This window comes from Hydra vulgaris, chromosome 15 (genome assembly GCF_038396675.1).
Source record: "Hydra vulgaris chromosome 15, alternate assembly HydraT2T_AEP".
NCBI lineage: Eukaryota > Metazoa > Cnidaria > Hydrozoa > Anthoathecata > Hydridae > Hydra > Hydra vulgaris.
In genome coordinates, this window is record NC_088934.1 from 32,300,001 (window position 1) to 32,308,979 (window position 8,979).

At 29.3% G+C, this 8,979-nt stretch overlaps 1 long non-coding RNA gene across 1 annotated transcript in view; it reads left to right on the forward strand.

The window, feature by feature from the left end:
• The window catches only part of LOC136092239 (uncharacterized), a 4,885-nt gene extending 3,678 nt beyond the window's left edge, over positions 1 to 1,207 (forward strand). The window contains exon 4 of the long non-coding RNA XR_010644287.1: positions 1,114 to 1,207. This is a non-coding gene — a long non-coding RNA (uncharacterized LOC136092239). The remainder of the gene's footprint in view (positions 1 to 1,113) is intronic.
• Positions 1,208 to 8,979: the final 7,772 nt, after the last annotated feature.

The following is an 8,979-nucleotide window of genomic DNA, read 5'->3' on the forward strand; positions in this document are numbered from 1 at the left end:
TTATATAATATACATATATATATATATATATATATATATATATATATATATACAAAATTATATAATTTTGTATATATATATATATATACAAAATTATATAATTTTGTATATATTTATATATATATATGTATATATATATATATATATATATATATATATATATATATATATATATATATATATATATATATACAGGGTAAACTCCTGGTTATTCGAACCTCCAAGGGGTATAAGAATTTATTTCGAATAACCCGAAACTCGAATAACTGAATATGCTCTTTAAAATGACCTACTTTAAGTTTCTTTCAAATTTTAAAAGTAGAAAGTAAAAAAGAAAAAGACCCTTGGAATTTGGTGCTACTTCAGTTTTTTCCTTGTAAAATAATAAATATTTTACAATTCATTGAAAATATATTCCATTTTTTATTTATTTTTTGTTCCTTAAATGTGTTTTTTTATCTTCAAGGGGAGCAAAAATTGTTTCAAATAACCGAAATTTTGAACAACAGCAGGTTCTAATAACTGCATTTCTGCATAGCAGCATTTGCATGAGTTTGTTAAAGAAAATTCACAGGAAATAAAAATTGCTTTGAATAAGCAGAAAACTTTAATAAGTGCCATTTGGAATAACTGGGAGTTTACTGCATAATAAATAAATAAATATGTATATATATATATATATATATATATATATATATATATATATATATATATATATATATATATATATAATTTATATATATATATAATTTATATATATATATATTTTATATATATATTTATAATTTATATATATATATATATATGTTATTTATTTATCTATATATTTTATATATAATAATAATAATCGATTTATGTAACCATAAAATATGAAAATTTACAATAATATTTATAAACTCACATAAATAAGGTTAGGTGTCACTCATATAGTTAAAAACTAGTCAATGGAGTGATACCTGAACCGATAATTATAAATATATATATATATATATATATATATATATATATTTTTTTACTTTTTAAATTTAATAATAATTATACTAATTTAATAACATTTTTTTTTTACATTTGCTTTCAGACTACTAATGGTACAAGTTTTGTTTTTTGATTTAGATTCTGTATCTCAATGATATCCTGGCCTATCGATACGATATCCTGTTAATTGTATTTTTATATATTGCATAAATATATATGCAAACACTCACAAACATAAATTTTTTATATTTTTATATATATATCTATAAATTGTATATGTTAAGCTTTTTTATATTTATCATTGTATATTACTGTTTGTATTAAAAATTGATTTTGAAAATATTGCGAGGGCAGAGTTCACTTACAATTTAGTTTTATTTGCCAATTCAATATATATTATAGCCACGTTTAATTACGTTTGATAATATTTTGCGATATTTTATATAGCGCATTTAGGCGTTGATTCAATGTTATATTTCAACCTTTACTCGACGTCTTTGAGTCACGTTAAATTGACGTTTTACTAACAACGTTACAAATCCTTGCAAAATAGACTGCTTTAACAGCGTTTATGCAACGCTTTTTAGGTAACGTTTTTTCAACGCTAAGTTGCGACGTTTATTCAACGCTTTTTATGTAACGCTTTTTCAACGTTTAGTTGCGACGCTTTTGTAACGTCATTTAGTAACGTTTTTTCAACGTTACGCAATAACGTTTAACCAACGTCTATTAAACAACGTTACATATCTTTGCAAAATCGATTACTTTGTCAACGTTTCCGCAACATCTTTTGCGACCGGTTTTCATCGTTGAATCAACGTTGTCATGTTTGCTGGGAAGAGATTTTATGATGAAATGTCAAGTCAATAAATTAATTATGATCTATTCTAAAGCAGAGATGATAAACGGCAGAAATCTTCTCGCTTCCACGTTTCTTCCGCCGCTATTGGCGGCCGCTTTCAGAATGTAGAGTATTCTGCAAGCATAAAAAAACTTCTTTGCCTGCAGAATGTTATGGCTTCCACCTCCAGATGCTTTCGCCTTCCGTTTGGAGGCCGCTGTTAGATCTTTGTTTTAGAGTCAGAGTTTTTTAAATGCCATTGCCAATTGGAAGGCGAAAGCCACTGGGTGCCGTCGTCAGAGGATACTTTGGAGGCAAAGTGATTTAGAAATTGTCAACAGTGGCTTCCGCCTCCCGTTTGGCGGCCGCAACCAGAAGCTTTATTTGGAGGCAGAATGTTTTGGAGGCCACTGCCAATCGGGAGCCGGAAGCCACTGACGGCTGCCGTTAGAAGATATTTTGGAGGCAAAATAATTTGGAGGCCGTCTCCAGTGGCTTCTGCCTTCCAATTGGCTGCGCCCGTCAGAACATTTTATTGAGGCAGAATGTTTTAAAGGCTGCCGCCAATCGGGAGGCAGAAACCAATGACGGCCGTTGTCATAAGTTATTTTGAGGGCCAAACGATTTCGAGGCCGCTTCCAGTGGCTCTTGCCTTCGTATAGGCTGCTGCCGCTAGAACTTTATTATAGAGGCAGAATGTTTTGGAGGTTGCCTTCAATCGGGAAGCTGAAGTCACTGGCGGCTGTCGTTAGAACATTTTTTAGAAGCAAGATGATTTGGAGACCGCCTGCAATGGCTTCGGCCTTCCAATGAACTACTGCCGTCAGAACTTTTTTATAGAGGCAGAATGTTTGGAGGCCGCAGCCAATCGGGAGGCAAAATCCATTAACGGTCATTGTCAAAATTTTTGACAATGACCGTTATATGATATTTTGGAGGCAAGTTGATTTTGAGCCCGCCCCCAGTGGTTTCTGCCTCCCAGTTGGCTGCAGCCGCTAAACTGGAGGTGAAATTTTTACCTCCCTCCGCCTGAAGTTGAAGGGGCAAAATTTTCATTAAAAAAAAATTCAATCTATAAATTGCTTATTAGTTTAAAAAAGTTTGTTTTTAATTTAACAAGCAATTTAAAGATTAATTGGATTCAAATACTGAAAAATTGGCATCAAAATTGCGTTTTATATGAAATTTATTGCCAAACTAAGTAATTAAAAAAATTATGACTTTGTCAGAGTAGTTTTCTTTTTTTAATGCTATCAACAAAACTTGTAGTTTTATATTCAAAACAAGAGTTAAAAGTTGGAAATTTTATGTCCATGCCATTGGCTAAAATATCTTTTCCACAAAAATTAATAAAAAATAAATTGTCAGTTTTTGATGGGATCAAAGTTTGAACTTTTGAACAAGTCGCTCATCAGTTGAATAAAAACTGTCACTTTTTAACCTTAACATCTATTTCTTAACTTTACTCATTAGATATTGTTAAAAATTCTTGACAAACCCAATATTCTTAAGTGCTCATTAAAAGTTTTAGAAATTAATATCGGTTTGAATTGAATTTTTCCCAATAATTAAAAATTTTATGAAAATTGATTTTTCTTTATTTTTTCAAAATCTTCTGAATATAAAGCTCAGAATATAAAAAGTTAATGGAAAAGCATTATTAAATAAAAAAAACACCTCAAATCTGAAATTGATTTGCTTTTTTTACTTATTTATTAATTGCGTATAGATTCGTTACACATCATAGCTTAAAGTTTAATTGAATAATTCGAGGGAAATTTTGTCTTCATCAAAAAATTATTTAATCTATTAAAGTGTATTAATCATATACTAAAATAGACGCTGTCTACAAATTTAATAACGATATGTCCTTTTGTAAACTGCATTTACTTTAAAATAGCTCTGGAATAATGTCTCATACAATATGTAAGTCTTGCCTATAAAATTGTGTGTAACTAAAGTCCTTGGACTATGATCAAAAATTAGTGTTGGCCTTACCTTTACAGCCTCAGGCAAAATTTTTAAAACAAATACCATATATAGATGAAAATAATAGCCGATAAAGACTTAATTTAGTTCGGTTACTTAAACTTTCAGCATTTTGCTACGGACGTTTTTCTAACGAAATGCGAGCGGACTACCAATAAATGATGATCGGAAATTCAAATTGGAAAGTACTCAAATCTTACAGAAGGTAATTTTTGCTAAGCTATCAATCTCGAAAAACAAGGGTAAGGGAACCTGTTTATACTTGATGAGAATTGTATTTTAAAAATATTATTATATCTTGCAACATAATGTGAAAATGCAATAGGCGACAAGTATAAACAAGCGGCATAGTGCATTAAAAGAATTTGCAAACACTGGTGAAAGAGCATAAGTAAAAAATAGAATACATTCAGCAACTGATATATATTTACACTCGCAGAATAATGTTCACTAATAGGTTAAGGACAGTTAAAAACGTTTAACGCACTTAAAACATACTAAAATTAAATTCTTTAACGACTGTTATATTGCACCTTATTGCAAATTTGTAATCTTAACTTATTGAGAAAACTATTTGATCTAAAAGTAAAATAGATCCGTATGTGCAGACTTTAGCATTAGCTGTAATGAGCATAGTTAACATCAACACAATTACACACATAAAAACCATAACAAAAGCAACCCTTAGGATATGTGTGTTTACATTGCCTAATTAATGTATCATACGGAATTTACACAATATCCCGTTCACCATGCAACTATGTTACAAGGGCTTTTGTCATGTTATAGAGGGTGATTAAAGAACCAAAATGTGTCATATATGTTTTTATAATAAAATTAAATTTTTTTATATCAATTTTCTTGAAAACTGCTAAAATTTACTTGAAATTGTTTAAAATACCTTTTTCATATCATAAAAACTTAGATTATTAAACATTACGTGCTAAACAGCCCTAAGAGCAGAATTTTCAAAACATCAAAAATATAAAAATGGAAGCAAATATACAAATCTAATGCTGCTGCAATTCTAATAAATTCTAAACGCATATTCTAATGAATTCTAAGCTCATATTCTAATGAATTTTAAATTCATGTTCTAATGGATTCCAAACGCATATTCTAATGCATTCTAAACAGATATTCTAATGAATTCTAAACTGATATTCTAATGAATTCTAAACTCATATTTTAATGGATTCTAAACTCAAATTCTGTGGATTCTAAACTCAAAATCTAATGGATTCTAAACTCGTATTTTAATGGATTCCAAACGCATATTCTAATGCATTATAAACTCATATTCTAATGAATTCTAAACTCATGTTTTAATGGATTCTAAACGCATATTCTAATGGATTCTAAACTCTAATTCTGATGGATTCTAAACTCAAATTCTAATGGATTCTAAACTCATATTTTAATGGATTCTAAACGCATATTGTTATGAATTCTAAACTCATATTTTAATGGTTTCTAAACGCACATTCTAATGGATTCTAAACTCATATTTTAATGTATTCTAAACTTAAAATCTGATGAATTCTAAACTCATATTCTGATGAATTCTAAACTCATATTCTGATGAATTCTAAACTCATATTTTAATGGATTCTAAGCGCATATTGTTATGAATTCTAAACTCATATTTTAATGGTTTCTAAACGCATATTCTAATGGATTCTAAACTCATATTTTAATGTATTCTAAACTTAAAATCTGATGAATTCTAAACTCATATTCTGATGAATTCTAAACTCATATTCTGATGAATTCTAAACTCATATTTTAATGGATTCTAAACGCATATTCTAATAAATTCTCAACTCATATTTTAATGAGTTGAGAATTTATTAGAATATGCGTTTAGAATCCATTAACACTAATAATCTAATATTAGATAAATAATATTCTTAAATGATATTCTAATTCTAATCTTATTCAAGTTGCAATTATTTATATGATTGTAATCATTTTTACAACTGTTGCATTTATTTTGTTTATTATTGTTATCAATATTTTATAAAACTTCCAAAAAATTAAATACTAAAACACAAGAAGAATCATTAGATAATCATGTCAAATACTACAAAACTATTAATAGCAACTACAAACTGTACATCACTAAGCATTCTGGAAATGACCATGCAAGAATCATATTTTCGGAAACATTTTCTAGCAGGCCTTGACAAATACCATGAAACCAATCTTCATAGTTGTTACACTGTACTATATCCTAAATCTATTAATATCAGTTTTCTATCATAATCATTATTTTATATTTAAAATCAATCATAATAAATTTTAATTCAATAACTATTATTAATAGTTAGTTGTTAATGAGACAGTAATTTTTAAAAACATTAAACCTACATGAGACTTAAACGACTGATTAAATAGACTTTAGATTAATTACCAACTGACTAACCTTTTTTTGACAAACTTGCCTAAAGGCATCCATAACTGCCTAAAACCCCCATGTAAAGAAAACACTTTTTCTTTCCAAAACGTTACTAATTTTTTAGTTTTAGGAAAATCATTTAAATGATTTTCCGTAATGCTTTGAAGTAAATGCTTTCTCATCATATCTGAATTAAATGCAACAAAAGAAGGATTTGAGCTAGTGCAAGCCATGTACTGCGCAAAAGCTAATGCAAATAAATCACAATCGACACCATTTATTCGCTGCTGCACTGGCAAAACACGTACTGTTAAAATATCTTTGGAACAGTTCACAATTGAACAAATTTGTCTGATAACATGCTTTTTTTAGTTTCTATGAACCATACTATCTAAAACACATACCTCATCTTTAGCACATTCAAAAGTGCTGATTGTCAGCCAGTGTAAAGCACTATCATGAAAAACTTGTATAAATGATTCATTAACAACTTTTAATAAGTAATTTTGTCCTAGAACTGGATCTTGTAACCCACAAACGTTTCTCATCATTTTTTGAACTGAGTGACTCACATTGTTTGATAACATCTGTTTGGCTGAAATATCTTGCAAATCAGCTGCAGAAAGCTTAAATGTAAACAAGATGTCACAATTTTGTGTACACAATTGATCCTCATTATTAGATGAAAATTCAGCTGGATAGATAGGGCTAGATAAAAGATAAAATTTAAAAAACTTAAAAAATACAAAAATGCAACGCCAATTTATGCGTGTAACGCTTGCAAATAAACATTTAATTTCAAAATAGGAAACTTGTTGAAAAACAAATATCTAACTGCACATCATTGAACAGTTTTTTTTACATAAAACTTGATTACGTTTGATTAGATATTAAATTCATAGACTTATTATTTAAACAGCTTTTGCAAAACCAAGCTTTGCTCTTAGGAGCAGCCTTTAAACCGACACATTTTCTGTCAAACCAACTTAGACAATGATCACAACATATCACAAATGTGTCACAGAGCTCATTGTCAAAAGCTTGGTACAGCCAAAGGTTCTTTTGCTTGATTATTTCAAGCTTAGTGGTCAGATATGACCAAGAAACCGAAGAAAAATACTTTCTTACTCTTTTTATTTCAACTGGCTCAAATGTCACTTTTGTTGGAAGTTTTAGCCAAGGTAGAATATAAACAATCTCAACAAGTTGCTCACCAATGAGGACTGATACCGAGATATTTGGCTTTATTAACTACCCAAGGAGCACTGAAACAGAACTAAAAAATTACAAAAGCAATATATAAATAAGTATAACATATTTAGTTTATATACAATATTGAAAAAACTTTACGAATTACGATATTTAGGTAATATAAATCTTTTTATTAATTAGGTAATGGAAATCTTATAGAAATATTTATTCTATCATTATATATTTTTAATTAGTACAAGTATCCTTATCTGCCGGGGACATCTTTAAAAATGACAACAACTTAAAAGTGGCTTCTCTCTTCCTTTTGGGTAATCCAATAACTGTTGTTTCAGATCCTTATGGTTGCCCCACCTGGGTATATGTGACAGCATCTTAATTAAGTTGGGATCTGGCAGAAAAAAAAATCAATTTTAGAAAAATGAACAATTATAAGTTTTAATAACGTAATGAGGAAAAATACTCACCTAGAATAGAATCATGAAGTTATAGTGAGTTAGCTGCAGTGTTGTTATTTAATAAGGGAGTTTGTTTATGTAAATGAGGAAGCACATTTACTTTTGACTTATTGGCTGATAGACTGATTTTTTTGCTTTGACTCACAGTTGGAGAATGTGTATGAGCGTGAACCAAAAATTTGGATATCAACTCATCACTAGAATTTATTGGATTTTGAAAGTCACCAGCTTCATTGATATCTAACAACATATCATTTACTTCTGTATTTGGAAAAACCTGAAAAGAATTTTCAAATTCTAACAATTTTGAAAGCAAGATATCAAAATGCTTTCCCTGTGCATCACTAATCAATGCAGAAATTCTCTGAGATATCAAGAACGCTTTTTTTATATTTTGCCTGTTGAGACAGAGGCTTTCTACAATATTGCTAAATAGATGTAACACTAATGAAATTTGACTGCAAATATTCAGTGGACTCGGTTAAATTTTGCCTCATTTAAAAATAATCTAATCTCCACCTTTTAAAACAAGGCACTCTTTAAATAAGCTCTTTTCACTATTCATTCAAAATTTAAAAATGTGTTTGCATGGCAAGCCCATTGAAGTAGCAAAACCACAGTTGCAAGAAATAGTTGTAGTTTCCTGCTGAATTAAATTAGACTTCTCTGCAGCTAACATCTGTGCATTTAAGTGAGTCATGGCGAAAGGTGTTACTAAAGCGGCATACTCTTCCTGTGAAACGGGCATCAAACTAGTGGATGATTTATGAAAAAACACATATGGCTCTCTGTCTGCGCACATTTTCTAATACTCTAATGATAACAATCAAATCGAAAAAAATGTAATCATCCCAGAGTATTTGGATATGACACTTTTTAACTTCTGGTTTACATTTTCAATACTGTTTGTTGTGCTGTTCATTAGATTCAATTTTTTCTTTTTTAAACCTTCAACCCACTGCATTCTTATGCGATGCCAATTTACATTAAAATAGTCTATGACAGGCTCCAATTTAAGAGCCTTAAGGTCATTATAATGCATATCATAGGCAACTTCATTATCAGAGTGAACTAATTGTTGAAGAGTTAACTAGTTGTTGCAGAAAAAC